Source organism: Orcinus orca, chromosome 8 (assembly GCF_937001465.1).
Source record: "Orcinus orca chromosome 8, mOrcOrc1.1, whole genome shotgun sequence".
NCBI lineage: Eukaryota > Metazoa > Chordata > Mammalia > Artiodactyla > Delphinidae > Orcinus > Orcinus orca.
Window position 1 is genome coordinate 59,969,865 of NC_064566.1, and position 14,838 is coordinate 59,984,702.

Here is a 14,838-nt window from a genome sequence, read left to right on the forward strand (position 1 = left end):
TCTCCCACTGTGATTAAAGAGTAGTAATGTAGTTACTATTGTATTGAACTATGTAGATCTTACCTCTACAGTTCCCTAATGTCATTTATTTAATGCTGGTTACATCTTTACTCATGCTGCATCCATTGTGCCACCGTGAGTACTGGCTTCCAGTAACTCTCTCAAATGTTGTTACTCTGCTTCACTGATGATTACCAAAAATGCAGATCTTACACAGAGTATGCAGGAAAATGTGAATAATAATTCATTTTCTGGTGATATTTAGCATTTGGACTTTTCTAGCATAAACGTAGAGCACATGTTCTAACCGTGTCTTCTCTTGAACTTTTTAGGCTGTAATTACTGCATTCCCAAACTGTGATCTCTTAGCCACACCCAGGAAGAATAGTCAAGAGGCCCACGGGTGGAGCAAGAAGAATAGTTTCATTTGTGCAAGGAATGCCCATTCCTCCATCAGCATGGCTTAAGCCCATACCTAGAGGGCACAAGGTCGCTGTCAATTGGAAATGAGAGGACATTGATTGGAAGAGCCAGTTGGCATAGCAGAGCAGCAGTCTTAAAAGGCCTCAGATTAGATGGGCCTGTCCTGACACACAGTGCAGAACCTGCAGAGAGGGTAAGGGGACCTCCCTGGTGCCAGTGGTGGGAGGTGGACAGAATTTAAGAACAATGTCACCATCCTCACAAACTTGGTGGTCTACAGACCAAAGACAGTCCCATAGTTGGAACACAGACCAGTGGGAGCCAATGCACAGACCCACACATACAACTCAATCTCAAGGGTCAATAGTTTGGTAACCCAAAACCCTGAATTCATTCTGTGTCCAATATGAGAGTCACCTAAAAGCACCATTCTGGCAGCTCAGTTTCCTACTATTGTGTGAAGGAAATATTGCTTCGGCCAGTAGAAATGGTCCACTCTTCAGACCCAGGGAAATTCCATAGGCACAAGACCCAGAGCTCCTTAGAGCATTTGTTCCACATGAAGAGTAGGTGAGTGGGTTAGAGGGTCAGAGAGTACCTCAGATGGGAGAAATGGCACGTGTCCCAGCACCAAAGTGGGACTTGAAAATCTCAAGAGAGGCATTCTGGCGACCACGTCTACGTGGGGACCAGATCCAGGCTCAGGGTGCCTTCCTTAGTTCCAGGAACTGGAGGTGAATTTAGAAAATCTTGAGGAAGACACTCCAAAGCATCAGTCTCCCTGAAGCATGGGGCTGGTCAGGGTCCTTTCTTACTCAGCTCTTAGAGGTACTGTCTGATCATCCCCTCTTATTATCCTTGACTGCTTCATTTGCCTGCCTTTTAAAAGATGGTGCCTCAGTGTTCTGTTATTGGCCCTTCTGTTGAAAACCGGAATGAACTTTTTGGCCAACCCAATACATGTACTCTTTGGTTGAATTTATCCACTCATCTGTAGTTACCACCCATAAGCTGTTTAATTCAAAATCTGTCTTTTATCTAGACTCTCCTGAGACCAAACTTGTATGTTAGTGTTTTATTATTCAGCTCAAAATGTTTTATAATTTCCATGTGGGTTCTTTGACCCCTGAATTTTTTACAAATGTATTTCTTCATTTCCAAACAGAAAGGATTCTTTCCCTAGCTATCTCTTTATGAATGATTTCTACCTGAATTACACTGTGGTCAGAAAAATTATTCTATATTATTTCAGTCCTTTGAAATTTGTTGAGACATTTTCTGGCCCAATCTATAGCCAGATTGTAAATGTTCTAGGTGTGCTTGAAAAGAACATATATTCTGCAGTTACTGGGCACAGAATTTTATATGTGTATATTAAATATATTAATCATGTTCAAATTATCTATATCTGTACTGACTTTTCCCTTGTTTTATTAATTATTGAAAGAGGGATTTTTAAATCTCCCTCTATGATTATGAATATGTATATTTCTCCTTTTAGTTCTGTCAATTTTTATTTCATTTTGAGGCTATGTTATTAGACACAAATTCAATCTTGTGTCTTCCTGATGGACATGGGGAAAGTCCCATTTCATTGCTATTAATGCTTTTTGTCCTAAAATCTAATTGTTATTACTGTACTACATTAGTTTTGTCTTGGTTAGTGGGTTTTGTTTTTCATTTCTCTTTTATTTGTTTGTTTATTTATTGGCTGCATTAGGTCTTAGTTGTTGTGCACAGGCTTTTCTCTAGTTGTGGCAAGCAGGGCTACTGTTCATTGTGGTGCGCAGGCTTCTCATTGCAGTGGCTTCTCTTGTTGCGGAGCGTGGCCTCTAGGGCGTGCAGGTTTCAGTAGTTGTGGCTCGTGGGCTCTAGAGAGCAGGCTCAGTAGTTGTGGCCCACAGGCTTAGTTGCTCCGTGGCATGTGGGATCCTCCTGGACAAGGGATCGAACCCATGTCCCCTGCATTGGCAGGCGGACTATTAACCACTGTGCTACCAGGGAAGTCCCTCATTTCTCTTTTAAATCTTTCTGTAGCTTAACATCATAGAAATGTTTCCTGTAAACCTCATATAGTTTGGTTTTGTTTTATTGTCCAGTTTGACAATCTTTGTTCTCTAGCTGGAATATTTCATCCATTAACAATTAATGTAATAATTTAAATATATTTGAGTTTATCATATTTCATGCTTCCTGTTTATCCTGTCTATTCAATGTTTTGTGACTTCTTCTTTTTCTTATAATCCTTTCCCAAAGACCTTAAATCTTTTTAATACATTTACTATTTCTTTTAATTATGTTTGTCATAAGTTTTAATTCTATATTTTTAACTCCACAAGATATAGTTTCTATAGTCAGTTTTTTATATTTTTTTTGTTTTTGTTTTAGATTTACCCACATATTTACCATTCTCTTTGCTCTTCAATTTATGTTTTATCCTAGATCTTATATCACTTTCCTTTGGTCTGAAATAAAACCTTCAGAATTTTTTTTTTTAACTTTTATCTATGTAGTTTTTTCTTTTAATCCAGAGTTGTTTTTTGAGTTTTGAGTGTCCTAGCTTTGGCAGTTTACTGTTTATTTATTTATTTGGTTGCACCAGGTCTTTAGTTGGGGCAGGCGGGCTCCTTAGTTGTGTGCGGTATGCATGTGGGATCACCAGCAATCAAACCCAGGCCCCCTGCATCAGGAGCATAGAGTCTTAATGACTGTGCCACCAGGGAAGTCCCCAGAATTATTTCTTCTGTTGAGATTTTCTTGATGGAAAACTCAGGTTTTTTGAATTTGCATATTTATTTATTTGTTTGAAGATGTCTTTATTTTCACTCTCAATCTTTTTCTTTTTTTGGCCACTCCACACAGCTTGCAGGATCTTAGTTCCCCAACCAGGGACTGAACCTAGGCCACAGCAGTGAAAGCACCAAGTCCTCACCACTGGATCACCAGGGAATTCCCAATTTTTCACTCTCAATCTTGAAAGATATTTTCTCTGAGTGTAGAATTCTAGGGTAGGAGTTATTCTCTTTCCACTCACAATGCCATTCAACTGTCCCTGGCTCTCATTGCTGTTGAGAAATCAGCTAACTGCCTTTTTTTTTTTTTTTTAAGTAATCTGATATTTTTCTTTCTGGATATTTTTATTCTGCCTTTAGTGTTCCTCAGTTCTATTAATGATGTGTTGAGATATGGATTTCTTCTTTTTTTTTTTTTTTTTTTCTTTACGGTACGTGGGCCTCTCACTGTTGTGGCCTCTCCTGTTGCGGAGCACAGGCTCCGGACGCGCAGGCTCAGCGGCCGTGGCTCACGGGCCCAGCCACTCCGCAGCATGTGGGATCTTCCCGGACCGGGGCACGAACCTGCGTCCCCTGCATTGGCAGGCGGACTCTCAACCACTGTGCCACCAGGGAAGCCTCGGATTTCTTCTTTTAATTCTTCTTGAGATTCATTAAGTTTACTGAATCTGTGCATTAGTGCCTTTCAACAGTTCTAAAGATTTCTCAGCCATAATCTTAAAATATTGCCTCTACTCCATTCACTCTCATTTGAGAATTCCAATTAAACATGTTATGCATTCTCACTCTTTCATTTCTCTTAACCTTTCCTTGATTGTTTTCCTCTTTATATCTGTGCTGCATTCTATACAATTTCTTCTGACATCTTCATCTGTGTCTAATCTACTTTTCTACCTACCCATTGAGTTTTTCTTTCAAAAATTATATATTTTCTGAAAGCTGGATTTTTTTTTTCGAATTTGCTAGATCACATTTTAAAGTGTTCTTTTTCCTCTAGACATTTTCAGGTTTGTCTGTTACTACTTCAGACACAGTAAGCATAGTTGTTTTATATTCTGTGTTTGACAGTTTCAGTAACTAAAGTCTTGATAGGTCCCTATTGTCATATTTTTTTTCTGCTGGTTCTCACTCATAGTGCCATGTTTCCTTGAGGCCTAGTTTAGCTGGAGCTACTTGTTTTCTTTGGAAAATTATTTATAAGAATTCTGAGGCCTAAGAAAATGTTTTCTGGGGAAGGATTTCCATTTGCTTCTGCCAAGTGCCTGGAATCACTACCAGTATAAAACAACTTAAACTAAATTCATATTTGAGGGCTTTTTATTTTTTTAATTTATTTTATGAAGTATAATTGATTTATAATGTTGTGTTAATTTCTACTGTGAGAGTTTTTTAGATCCGCCAAATGAGCTGAATTTGGGTTGCTAAATCATACAGGGGTCAGATTATGACTATAACTTCTTAGGGACTGTTTCCTTCCTCCACTGCTGAGGGTTTATATCTGATTCCCCCTACACTGAAGACCTTCTGAGGTCCTGCCTTGATGGGCAATTCCTAATCCTATTAGATTCCTTACCATGAGCAAGTTATCTTCTGTCCCCCATACCTCACACAACAATGAAAACTGAGTTAAGATTGTCCCCTAAGCATTTTGTCCATCTTTTATGGCTGAATTATTTGTGACTATATTACAGTATTTGACCTGCCATGAATTATCATTTAATAATAAATGTCCCAGGATTTTTACTCCTTTTAGATGATAAAAAAAAACTACCCTCAAAGTTGCAGCTACCTTATTAGACTGTTAAACAGTTATTAAATTTCTAAATATTGCATCTCATCAGTTCTTAGCATTTTAGACCTGGAGGGGACCTTGGAAAACATCTGAATCAGTGGTTCTCATCCATAGGCTGCTCATTTAAATCACTTGGGACCTTTTAAAACCATATTGATGCCTAGATCTCATCCCAGACCAGATTTATCAGAATTTGTGAGGATAAATCTCACATATCAGTAGTTTTTTTAAACTCTCCAGGTGATTCTAATGTGAATCCAAGGTTAAAAAGCACTGGTCTAAACCTCATAGATGAGGAAACTGAGACCCAAAGATGCTAAAAGTCTTCCCAAAATTCACATTTACATAAGGTAGAGATTAGAACGTGAAGTACCCTAAGTCTTACTCCAGGACTCTATTGCCCCATTCTGCCTGCTTTATTATTGAATACTAAATAAAGATTGGCAACAACATTTCTTTTAATTCAAGAATTCATACAACAAACATCATGTGTTTTCTGGGTACTTGGCACTAATGATAGGATTATTAAATAGAAAAACACTCTGGAAACTTAAGGTTAGAGAAAAGCTGATGGAAAACTAGAAGGATTATCTAGTTAGCATTTGTTCTTTAAAGTCACTGCCTAGTCTGGATCTTCTACCTAAGATGCAACGAAATGTTTTGGTTATAATTTAATACCAGGGGCAAAAGAACCTGTCTTCCCATTAAAACTGATATGTTTAATTATTTTCTAATAATGAGAACTGCATCCTTGACTGTTTTTCCTTTTTCTTGTAAAGAATTCAAAACCAAACATGATGCTCAGTTATAGCCACTGTACTGGGTCTTATGGTTTGCTCCCTCCTTTTAAGTGATCTGAATTTTATTTCCATTTTTATTAACATTATGGCATAAGTGCCTTTTATTATAAAAATGCCTTTATTAGTTTTGAAAGGAAGTGGTGAAGTAAATTTTTAAATTTAAAAACCAACCTCAATTCATTAATAGATTGTTACCATTTAATGAGTAAAGTATATGTAAACTGCTGTTTATTTCCCTAGAGTGTTTACCAAGGAAAACATAAAATATAGACTCCTAAATTTATCTAAGAGAGAAATTTTAGATACATGGTTTTCTCAATCAGCATTATTCATTTTATAGATTTCTTTGATAATTATCAGTTGTGAAAGTCATACCTATACCTATTAGATGACTGATTATGTATGCATACTTACCAGAATCTAATGTGATACCACGGCCAGCCAGACTTTTCTTTTAGCTGCTGGTCTTTAAAGAGTCGATAACCATTTCTTGATAGCCATAACTTATGTGGCAGACCTTTGTTAGGTTCTATCATTCATTAAAAGTATTCAGCAAATTGTTTGTTGCGTTCCAGAATGTACCTGGCACTGTGCTAGGTTTAAGATAACTGCTATCAAGAAGCTCACACTCTAATACATGATGTCACATACATTATATCATTTAGCTTTCATTCAATCCTGTAAAATATTGTTATCCCCATAGCCTCTACTATCTTATCTGTAAAACAGAAATAATACCTCTTAAAGCTACTGTGAGAGTTAAATAAGACAGTAAGTGTGGAACATGTTCCTGCCATCAAATTCAGTGTTCTTTCTACACCACCACACCTTCCAATACCAGAATTTTCTGTTTGCTTTCACCTACCCCTTTATTCTTCAGACACCATTTTGAATTAGCATCTGCTCTATGGTTGTAATACCTTTAACCAATTCCGATTCCTCACCTCCACCATGGCTTCTTCCCATCTTTCTCCCTCTATTAAAATCCAATCCTTTTCTGACCCCTTGCTTCCCCCTTGCAACACAAAGTATTTTTGGAAATGATCCCTTATCACTGATTCATTGTTGATGGCAATGTAATTGGTATGAATTCTGTGTAAGATAATTTGGCATTATCTATGAAAATTATAAAAGCATTTCCACTTGTAAAAAGTTATCCCACAATTATATTCATATATAAAGAAGTATTAAAGAAAGATATTCCAGGGCTTCCCTGGTGGCGCAGTGGTTGAGAGTCCGCCTGCCGATGCAGGGGACGCGGGTTCGTGCCCCGGTCCGGGAGGATCCCACATGCCGCGGAGTGGCTGGGGCCGTGAGCCATGGCCGCTGAGCCTGTGCGTCTGGACCCTGTGCTCCGCAGCGGGAGAGGCCATAGCAGGGAGAGGCCTGCGTACCACAAAAAAAAAAAAGAAAAAGAAAGATATCCCATATCGCATTGTTTTTAATAGCAAAATAGTGAAACAAATAATCATCAACATTTATAAATGGTTTTATATGTGTAGAATATTACTGGAAGGATACAAAAAAACCAGTGAAAATTTTTTTAAAAAGTGAAAATCAGAGTGTATGGCATTATATGTATACACGTACACATATATACACATATAGACATATATATGTATATATCTTTCATGAGTATAATGATACTTTAAACACTAGGTGCCTTCAAATGATGATAGAGAACCAATTCATTGTCTTGAAAACTTATAAAAACAAAGGGAAAGAATTAAACATTTATCTTAATTTTCTTATATAAACTGTACCATTGGATAACCAAATAGCTGTAGGGAGATTCTCCTTATAAAGACTCCAACTAATACATTTCATAAATGATAGAAATGGAATATCACCATTTTGCAATCCCCAATGAATAATGGATGTGCTCATTGAGCATCAATGGCTGCTAATATTCCAAAAAGAGACAAGGAGCACTTGTCTATTTACTAGATGACTTGCTGCCTGATTCATAAATCATTCAATAAAGTCAATTAGATCTTCAAAAAAACCAAAAAGACAAGATATTATATGCTTCCAGATGAAAGAATATATCACTTCCTTTAATCTTGCCAAAAGTATTGAACCTGAGTCTAATCTCGCCTCTGTATCTAGCTGTCAATTTGCAAAATACACAACTGACAAAAGAACATGCAGACCTACACCAATAAAAATGAAATCAGCAAAATCCAGACTAGGAAACTGCATATCAGACAATGCATGTTCTTCAGCAGATGATTTTAAGGAAAAGAAAAAGATGGTGGAGGAGCCTGTAAATCATTTAAAAGGCGCATGAAATTTTTTTTAATGGGCAAGACTAAACTCCAGTGCCTTGAGATGCACACTTGAGTATGTCAATTCCTTGATCACTATGAAGTCAAGATAGTTTCTTTGAGAAGGAGAGGAGATTCAGGAATGGTTGGCAAAGTTCTATTTCTTGACTCAAATACAAGTGTGTTTACCTTATAATAGTTTACTAAATGATACACTTGTTTTCCTGCATTTATGTTTTAGTTTATATTTTTTAATGTTTTAAAAATAATTGAAAAGAATGTAAGTAGGTGCATTGTAACGAGGGAAACAAAAGGCACAGACAGGTGGAGCATCTCTCTTTGGGCCAGTCCTCATAGTTATTTTACATACTTTGTCATTTACAGAAGTCAGGTAACTCACTCAAGGCCAAGGCCACATCACTAAGTGGCAGAGCCAAAGCTCTGATTTTTCCAGTGCACTGCACCGCCTCTCAGGCCTTAGGGGGAATGCTGCAAGAGCCCTCACCTCTTAGGCCAGGCATTTCTCTGTGAGACAACTTCTGCCTTCTTGTTGACCAGTGGCTGCAGCCACTTGAATAATTTAAGGTTGAAGGCAGGTGAAGTATTCTGCACTGTTTTTATCTGATCCATCACTTGCACTTTCAGCCTAAATTAATTTGTTATGTGATAAGAGAAAATTATCTCCATGGGAGAGAAATGAACTCACCTATAAAAATATTGCCTTTTCCCTAATAGGATTCAATCTGTTTCCTGCAGTTCCCTTTAGGTGCCAAGCTGAAGTGTATGACCGCTTGGCCTATCTCCATTCATCACAATTCCTTCACTGGCTGAAGAATTTTCTGCTAACTCGAGCTACCAGCTCTGCCAAGAGCCAGGTGTTTGTCCATCCCTTGCCTGCCTTGGGTGGGAAATGATAACTCATGACATTGCAAAACCCAGGGCTGACCAGCAGCTTTCTCATTTTGTATACAGCAAATACAGGGGCTCAGGGCCTGGGTTGATGGACACAATAGCACCTGTAATTAGATCCAGGTGCTGTATACACTGGCCATTGACTATGACTCCAATAATTACAAAGTCAACCAACCAAAATAGATGTTATCAAAGATGGCTAAAACAGAGACCTAAAAATCAGCAGGAGCTGGAGAAGCATTTTCCCACTCTTTGAAGATCTAAGCTTAAGATACATGTGTTTGGTAAAACAGGCATTTTTTCAGCAGGCCTTAACCAGATTACTTGTCTCAGGGCTTGCAGCTTGGCTGGTATCAGATAAAGGGATTCATTGAAAGCATAAGCTTAAGGGACATGATTAAGTTAACTGGAGTCAATAAATGCCATTGACAGTATGTTACAACTCTCTTAGATCTTGGGGTATTTCTTATGTAACAAAGGGGAAGTGGATATGGTAACTCTCATATTGAACCTGTAACTAAGCAGCCAGTCAGCCCAATTAACTAATACAATCTGCTGTAGATTGAATGTTTGTGTCCCCCCCCATCCCCGAAATTCCTATGTTGAAACCTAATCCCCAAAGTTATGATGTTTGGAGGTAGGGTCTTTGGGAGGTGATTAGGTCATGAGGGAAAAGCCCTTATTAAAGAGGTCACAGAGAGCTCCCTCACCCCTTGTACCATGTGAGAACACAGTGAAAAGATGGCCATCTATGAACCAGGAAACATACCCTCACCAGATACCAAATCTGCAGGCACCTCGATCTTGGACTTCCCAGCTTCCAGAACTGTGAGAAGTAAATTTCTGATGTTTATAAGCCATCCAATCTATGGAATTTTGGTATAGCAGCCTGAAGAGACTAAGACACCATCTCTCAATGGCCTGCTAGATGACTAATTTTTATTTCATATATGTAGTGTTATTTATTATGTGCCTATTATATGCCAGACACAATGGCACTTTACTTGTATTATTTCATTTAATCCTCAGAGTAGCACTAGTATTCTGAGCACTAGTATTAGCTCAATTTTAAAGAAGAGAAAATTGAGGCACAGAGATAAAATAACTTGTTCAAGGCCATAACCAGTATATGGTAGAGCTAGGGTTCAAACATAGGTCTTTTGTCCATGCTCTTCCCACAAATACTAAGGCAAAGATTGCTAACAGCCTACCCTAATATCCATTCTCTGCTTCTTCCTTTGTAATAAAACCCCTATTTTATTCAGGAGAGAAATATGCCCTATTGAAAGACTGTATTTCCCTGCCTCCCTGGCAGGTCAAGTTCTGGTCAGAAAGATATAAATGGAAATGTTGTGTGGAACTTCCAAGAAGTTTCCTTAGAATGAAGGGATCAAGCCCTTCTTCCTCCTTCCTTTCTCTTTCTTCCTTCCTGCTGTGGAGACTGGGACGTGATGGCTAGGCCTCTAGCAGCTATCCTGGACAGGAAGGTGGTCTTGAAAATAGAGGCCAGAATGAGAGAGAGCCCAAGTCACTGATAACACCATGAAACCACAGTACTACCCATTCCAGGCTTTCACATGAGAAAAAGAAACCCTGCCTTGTTTTCTCGGGTTTATTATTATATGTAACCAAATATGCCACATATATCTGTATTTCACCCACATTTTGCCTTGCACAATTATCTAAAGCTAAATAATTCTGCTCTCGATGCCCACTAATTAGTAAAATAGCTGTCTGTGGCTCCAGCTTGTTTAACTCTTTATTAAAAAGGCCCGAAGAGAAAAGAACTAACATTTGTATGCCTTCTATGTGTTAGGTACCCATATATATTATTTAACATTCTCACTGTCTCATTCCATGATCATTCCCATCAGTGCTAATATATCCTGCTTTAAAAACAAAACTCTTTTTTTTTTTTTTTTTTTTTTTTTTGGCGGTACGCGGGCCTCTCACTGCTGTGGCCTTTCCCGTTGCGGAGCACAGGCTCCGGACGCACAGGCTCAGCGGCCGTGGCTCACGGGCCCAGCCGCTCCACGGCATGTGGAATCTTCCTGGACCGGGGCACGAACCCGTGTCCCCTGCATCAGCAGATGGACTCTCAACCACTGTGCCACCAGGGAAGCCCCCAAAACTCTTTTTTGACTTCATATTCCTCTCAACACCCCTTATCAGCAAAAACTCCTTAAAAGATTTATATTATAGCCACTGTTCATCTCTCTTCTGATTCTCCTGAACCCAAGCAAGGCATTCTCTCATCCCCGTCACTCTGATAAAATAACTCTTTCAGCATCATCCATGACCTTCACCCTTGCTAACTCCACGGTCATCTCTTAGTCCTTGCCTCTCTTAATATATTAGCAGCATTTGACACAGGTGATTGCATCCTCCTTGAAATACTTTCTTCACTAGGCTTTCAGAATACCACTCTGTTTTCTTCCTGTTTCACTGGTCATGTGTTCTATCCCTTGCTGGTTCTTTCTTATCCCTGACTAAGTGTTGGGAGTACTCCAGGGTTCAGTCCTCAGTCCTCTTTTCCACTTACATTCACTTCTTTGGTGACATCAAACAGTTTTATGACTTTCAATACCATCATTGTGGTATCAGCTCCCAAATTTCTACCTCCAGCCTGATCTTCCCAAATTTCAGAAACATATATATAGCTGCCAACTCAATATCTCTATTTGGATATCGAATAGACATCTCAAACTGGACAGGTCCTAAACCAAACTCCTGGTTCACCCTGCCCGCCATAACTACTCCTCCAACAGTGTTTTCCTTATAAATGTCAGTAAAACACTACCAGTTGCTCAAGCCAAAAACTTCAGTGTCATCCTTGGCTCCTCTTTCTCTACATCTAAACCATGAGCAATGGGAATTCCCTGGTGGTCCAGCAGTTAGGACTCAGTGTTTTCACTGCCGAGGGCCCGGGTTCAATCCCTGGTCAGGGAACTAAGATCCCACAAACTGCTGTGCAGGGCAGCCAAAAAAATAAATAAACCATGAGCAAGACCTGTAGGCTCTATCTTTAAAATATATACAGAATCCATGTTTGAGGGCATTAAAAATTATTTAAAACTTTTTAGATATGATTATAATATTGTTGTCTTTTAAATTCTTTTAGTGATACATTCTGAAGTATTTTTAGATGAAATTACATGATATGTGGGCCTTGCTGCAAAACTACAGAATGGAGAAAATGGGAATATAGAAGAAACAAGATTGATCATGAGTTGGTAATTGTTGAAGGTGAGTGATGTGTACATGGAGGTTCATTATATCAATACTAGTCTACTATGTTTTACCTATGTTTGACATTTTCTATAATAAAAAGTTAAATAGTTCTCATCACACACAAAAAATTGTTTCTGTGTGTGGTGATGGATGTTAACTAGCATTATTGTGGCAATCATTTTGCAATATATACATATGTCAAATCATTATGTTGCACACCTGAAACTAATACAATGTTATATGTCAATTATAGCTCAATTTTTTAAAAATATGAGTAGCTCTATTTTTTAGTATTTTATTTTTAATTTTTTTTTAATTTATTTTTTTTAATTTATTTTATTTTTGGCTGTGCTGGGTCTTCAGTGCTGCGCACGGGCGTTGCAGTGAGCGGGGGATGCTCTTCGTTGAGTGCACGGGGCTTCTCATTGCAGTGGCTTCTCTTGTTGCGGAGCACGGGCTCTAGGCGTACAGGCTTCAGCAGTTGTGGCATGTGGGCTCGGTAGTTGTGTCTTGCAGGCTCTAGAGCACAGGCTCAGTAGTTGTGGTACACTGGCTTAGTTGCTTCGCGGCGTGTGGGATCTTCCCAGACCAGGGCTCGAACCCATGTCCCCTGCATTGGCAGGTGGATTCTTAACCACTGCGCCACCAGGGAAGCCCCAGCTCAATTTAAAAAAATTTAAAAAGGTAAATAAAATAGAGCCAGAATAGGAGCACTTCCCACAATCTCCACACCTACTCCCATGTCCCAAGTCACTTTCTTTCACCTGGATTATAGCAGTGATCTCCTTAAATAGTCTCCCTGGTACTGCCTTTGCCTGTTTATAACCTACCCTCAACAGGGCATCAGGGTGATCTTGTTAAAATGTAAGTAAAGTCACTCCTCTACTCAAAACCCTCCAAAGGCTCCAGCTCACTCTAAGTCTAAAAACCAAAGTCTTTGCAGTGGACTCCAAGGTGCAATGATCCATGCCACCACTCCCCTCAAACCTTTGCCCCTCACTTTTTCATTTTGTTTTAGCCTTGTTGGCATCCCTTTGCCTTGAGGCCTTTGTACATTCTGTTCCCTCTGCCTAGAACACTTTTCACCAAAATGCATACACCATTCACTCTGTCACTTCTTTCAGGTCTACTATTAAATGACATATTATCAATGAGGGCCTCCCTTAACCACCTATATGACGTATCAATACTCTACCATCACTGCTTCTCTCCTTGCCCAGGTTCATATTTTCTATCCCTCCCATGCTAAATCAATTCCATGAAATTAAGTTGTGTTTGTTTTGTTTTTTTAAACTTTGTTCACTGCTATAGTTTCTGTGACTAGAACACTACTTGGGACATACTAGGTGCTTGATAAATAAATGAATACCAATGTTGAGACCCTCATTTTATAATGAGGAAACTGAGATAAGAAGAGGTTAAATAACTTGCCTAGATTGCTTTCCATGTTCAAAGCAGGGTCTTAATCTTTGTCTTCTATACCAGTGTGCTTTTTTTTTTTTTTTTTGGGCACACAGCATTCAGGGTCTTAGTTCCCTGACCAGGGATCAAACCCGTGCCCCCTGCAGTGTAAGCACAGAGTCTTAACCACTGGACCACCAGGGAAGTCCCTACCTGTGCAGTTTCTACTCCAAAAGTGCTGAAAGTATTTCACAAGTTTACAATCAGGATTAAATGTAAATATGAACATCAGTAAACTTTATAGAATTTTAGGCCACATGCAAGTTGTTAGTTCTTGTGGTTTCATCTTTAAGATCAAAGTCAGAAAGACTAGCCTGTTTCCTCAAGCTTATTTTTATCTAGATGTGAAAATACAACTATTCTCTGGGAAGCCTGAATAAATTCCAAGTATTAAAATTTAGATAGTCTGTCTTATGTTACTAATATGTGGTTTCCTGCAAGTAATGGAAATAAGATATTTTGATTCTTGAAATCTTCAGAGGTGAGCACCTGGCCAAAAGCACAGCCACATGATTGTGGTTTAAAAATAGCTCCAGGTTTCATCTCTCAGCTGCAGATGTGTTTGGGAGTATATAGATAGCATATAGCAGGTATATTCTGCCAGTCAGAAGATGTGAAATAATGGAGTAAATTAATGACAGTGATTCTCAAGTTTTTTCAAAACACTGATTTCCAATTTGCCAAAGAATTATACATCTGAATCATTACATTGCCCAAATGAGAAACACAGTGACCTAAACATTTAGATATTTGGGGAATAAACCACATTTATAATTTTCTTCCAGTGATCTGTACTGATTTGTATATGAATAAGCATTTAAAAATTCTATTCGAGTTTGCAATTTGTTCCATTTAACTAATGGAAAAAAACAATGCACAAGTTGAAATAAACTTGTCAAAATTCCCTTAATGGCAAAAAACCCCCCACAACAACAGAATGAAAACACTTAAGAGTCAAAGTTTCTCCTCCAACTGGTGGTATTTGCCTCCCAGTCTTTGCTGCTTACGACTAACTAGGTCATATTAGAATCATATGAAATTGCCAATATCTGACTGATTTTGACCTAAAAAACACAATTTCACATGGTTCAAATTAATATTAATAATAGAACACTTAAAAGCACAGGATATATAAATTCAGAAGAGAAATTCCTGCAAAT

At 38.5% G+C, this 14,838-nt stretch overlaps 1 protein-coding gene across 1 annotated transcript in view; it reads left to right on the forward strand.

Annotated features, from left to right (window-relative positions):
* The window catches only part of DDIAS (DNA damage induced apoptosis suppressor), a 53,177-nt gene that overhangs the window by 22,930 nt on the left and 15,409 nt on the right, over positions 1–14,838 (forward strand). The window contains exon 9 of the transcript XR_007478901.1: positions 12,108–12,232. The gene's annotated coding sequence lies outside the window, so the exon portion shown is untranslated. The remainder of the gene's footprint in view (positions 1–12,107; positions 12,233–14,838) is intronic.